Source organism: Malus domestica, chromosome 05, assembly GCF_042453785.1.
Source record: "Malus domestica chromosome 05, GDT2T_hap1".
Lineage (NCBI taxonomy): Eukaryota > Viridiplantae > Streptophyta > Magnoliopsida > Rosales > Rosaceae > Malus > Malus domestica.
This window is the reverse complement of record NC_091665.1, coordinates 16,874,324-16,878,531: the sequence shown is the minus strand read 5'-3', so window position 1 is coordinate 16,878,531 and position 4,208 is coordinate 16,874,324. Positions and strand designations below refer to the sequence as shown.

At 40.4% G+C, this 4,208-nt stretch overlaps 1 non-coding gene across 1 annotated transcript; it reads left to right on the top strand.

Moving 5' to 3' along the window:
- The first annotated feature begins 3,596 nt into the window (after positions 1-3,596).
- LOC114823390 (small nucleolar RNA R71) lies at positions 3,597-3,701 on the top strand. Its single transcript, XR_003771464.2, has one exon. It is a non-coding gene; the product is annotated as a small nucleolar RNA R71 (small nucleolar RNA).
- Positions 3,702-4,208: the final 507 nt, after the last annotated feature.

Genomic DNA, 4,208 nt, shown 5'->3' with positions numbered 1-4,208 from the left:
ATGGTGGAGCGACACAGGCATGTCTGATTCCTCTATAATAGGGCTCTGGTCCGCAATACGGAGACCCAAACGAGCAGAACTAAAACAGTTCGTCCAAAAATCCCCCCTTTGCAGGTAAAAACGAAGCCATGCCATTTCTCCTTTTGTTCGTTCAAATGTAAAGATGTAGCTCCATTTCTGCTAACTTCATCACCAAGAGTAAAATGAAAATGTTTGTGACTGATGCATTTGACTGTTCTGTGTATGTCTCAGTTTCCTCGCAGATTGATGCATCCGTAGCCGTCCATAACCCAACAACAACACACCGCCGTGAGTACCCCGCCGTGGTGGAAAATCGGAAAAACGGAAACCCAAAGGTAAAATCATCCTCCAATCTTGTGGTTGCAGTGTCCAATTTATTTGTTAGAGAGATCTGGAACAAACACTAACACCTGCATGTGGTTTATCAGTGGGAAGAGCCCTAATGGTTTCAAATCCGATACAACAACACAAGAACACACCCGGAGTCAGCAGCTCAGCTCAACCAAGGATCTGCAAATGTTGAGGTAAAACCCGTAACCCTTTTTATTGATGAATGATGATCTGAGAGTTGAATAATAAAACCACTACTGTGACTGAAAACTTTTCCCTCAACTCCAGCGTACAACCGAGAGACAACAACTATGAGCTTCCGGTCTAGTGGTTCCTGAAGCAAAATCAACAGCAACTGTCGCGGCCTCTGTATGTCATATAGGTACAGATCTCGTTCGTCTGCTTTTGCTAAGCTCAACATTTACAAGTTCAACAACAGTTCATTTGAATGCCATAAGTAAACCTGTATGTACTCATATTGTTGGGTCTTTATGTAGGGGTATACGGATCCATGATAGAGCCAAGGACACAGAAGTAAACACACAAGAGCAACGGAGGAAAACAGCACAGGTCGCATGACCCAGATCGATGCATCTGGGAGGTAAAATTCGAATCCCTGCAAGTGTAGTTGTTGTAGATCTGGTAATAATATATGTACTCAGTTCTGTGGTGTATGGATCTGTGATTTAATTGTGCTTCCTCCATGCATCGCAAAACTGAGCTGCAGAAATTAACTGCTCTAAATTCTGTTTATGTGCTGGATCTGCAACAATCACCCCCAAACTTGCATCTGTGAATGGCTTTTTATGTGGACTACTGAAAATTTCCAGCATAGTGTAGATGTGGTTGATGTGAACGTTAGGCTTGCTGCTGGGTGCAGGATTCCAGCATAGGACGCGCTTTATTTTCCACGTTCGCAACCTGCAATTAACCAATATGCGTCAAAAAATTAAAATAAAATCAAATAAACTGGGTAAATAAAATCAATATGCAATCTTCCATTTTTTTCAAATTTTGTTTTTTTTTTTATTATTTTTTTGTTTTGTTTTTTTTAGTTTTTATTTTTTATTTTTTTATATTAAAGAGAAAATCAAACGAAAATTAAAATTAAGAGTTTAGAAAAATTGGGTTGCCTCCCAATAAGCGCTTTATTTTAAGTCTGTAGCTAGACGTTGCGGAAGTCCGGTGGCTAGATCATTGGTGCCTTTAGAGTCAAAGACTTGCCTACACCAAATTTCTCTATGCATGGTTTTAGTTGATGTTTGGTCACTTTCAATGAGAAATCTGTGCCCTTAGCCTTAATGTCCACATTACCATTCTGAAAAACTTTAGTAACCAGAAAAGGGCATTTCCATCTAGACTCTTGTTTCCCTGGAAATGACTTGAAATCTGAACTTAATAACCACACTTCTTTACCAGGCTGTATTTTCTTAAAATTTGGGCTGCTTGGCAAATTTTCATGTTTTTTCAATGTGTTCATTGGCTGGTCTTCATGTAGCACCCTTTGCTGCTGTGGTTTAGGACTTGTAAAATCAGGAGTTAAATTCGGGGGCTTTATGGACAGATGGTCAGTTGATGATCTGTTCATAAACTTGGCACTTGGTAAACCATCCAATGCATCAACACGCATGCATTCTTGCTTGTCACCTGAATGTATGCTTGCTTCAAACAACTTGAAAACAACAGTTTGATTTTCAACTCGGAATGTTAATGTTCCGGCTTCAACGTCAATAAGAGTTCGGGCTGTTGCCAGAAATGGGCGGCCCAAAATAATGGGCGTTGTCAAATCCTCATCCATGTCCAACACCATAAAATCAGCTGGTAAATATAAATTGTCAACCTTCACAATAACATCTTCAATGACTCCTCTAGGGTAGGTAATTGAACGGTCAGCCAATTGAATAATACTGGAGGTTGGCTTCAGCTCCCCTTCACCTAAACGTTTGAAAACAGAATATGGCATTAAGTTTACACTAGCACCTAAATCAATTAAAGCACTACTAAAATCACAATTTCCAATGGTGCAAGAGATAGTAAAACTCCCTGGATCTTTTTTCTTTGGAGGCAATTTATGTAATAAGACCGCACTGCATTGTTCTGTAAGAATCACTTTCTCAAAATCAACAAGCTTCTTTTTCTTTGTGCAAACATCCTTCAAAAACTTGGCATAAGATGGAATGTTCTTGATGGCATCAATTAACGGCAGATTAATTTGAACTTTAGCCAAAGTTTTCATAAAATCTGTTAACTGTTGATCTTTAGCTTTAGGTCTCAACCTTTCTGGATACGGCATAGGGGGTTCGTAAACACGTTCTGCAGTTTTTGTGGAAGCTTCTGCAGTATTTTCGGATCTGTCTTGGGACTGCCCAGAATCTGCAGAAATTTCAGAATCTGCAATAATTGCAGATTTAGTTTGGGATAGTTCTGCTGCCTGTGAATTCCCAACAGAATTTTCATGTTTGTTGTTGTAACTTTTGCCAGACCGTAGAGTCCGTATAGCATTGCATTCTTCTCGTCCTCTTGGATTAGGTACTGTTTGACTAGGAAATGTACCCGGAGCTCTTTCTGAAACCTGTAAAGCAATCTGCCCCATCTGTTTTTCGATGTTTTTCACTGCTGCATGTAGATTTTGAATTTCTTGAGTGGTAGTATTTGCCAATTTTTCAATTGCAACTTCCCAAGCAGCCTTAGGTGCAGCAGGTTGCTGTACCTGCTGTTGAAATTGAGGCCTAGTGTGCTGTTCCTTGTCCCACCTTAGATTAGGATGATCTCTCCATCCGGGCTTGTAGAAATTAGAATATGGGTCATCTGGGCCGCTGGAAATTGTTAAATGAATTAACCTGCTCTGCTGTAAAATCTGGTGAAACATCTTTATGTGGGCAGCTCATAAAATCGTGAGTTATCATGTTGCAAATGCTGCAGGCAGCTTGTAAGGGCTGCTGTACAGCAACTTGAGAACCTGGCATTCTTTGTAATAACATGTCAAATTTTGCGTCAAGCCTTTTCTCCATTTTTTCAATTTGTGCTGTAACATATGGAGAACCAGTAGACATCTCAAAAGCTGACCTAGATTGTGGCTGCTCCACTGCCCACTGCTGAGTATCTTCTGCCATTTTTTCAAATAACAAACAAGCTTCTTGTGCATTTTTGTCTTTGTACGTACCTCCGCATGAAGCGTTGACAAGAGTTTTTGTTGTCATATTCAACCCTCTGAAAAATATGTGCATTTGATCAGTAGTGTTAATACCCGAATGCGGACATTTTCTAATCAACTCCTTAAATCGCTCCCACGCCTCATGAAACTCTTCATTTGGTTTTTGGGCGAACGATAAAATCTGAGTTCTCATGTCAAGGGTCTTAGAAGCCGGATAATACTTGTTTAGAAATTTTTCACTGAGTTGGGCCCAAGTTGTAATGCTTCCTGATGGGAGTGTGAGGAGCCATCTCCTTGCCTGATCTTTTAGAGTGTATGGAAATAACCGCAGCTTAATAGATTCAGCTGAAAATCCTCTCACCAAAATGTTTTTGCACCCCATTAAAAATTCTGCAATGTGCATGTTAGGATCATCAGATGACAACCCATGAAACGTAGGTAGAATATTCAACATGTGCTGTTTTATTTCAAATGCAGTCCCTTCCTCCACTGCCGGATATGTGATGCAACTGGGTATATTTGTGGTATGGGCAGTCAGTGAATCACCCAGGGGCAGACCTGCCTCTGGAATTATAAACGCCATTTTTTCTTTGTTGTGCAGGTCCCCAGAAAAGACTGATTCCAGAAACCTCTCCTGCAGAGGACGAACCCGCTGCAAATGTTGTTCCCTGCGTTTCCTCCTTAAATGCTGTTCAAATTCTGG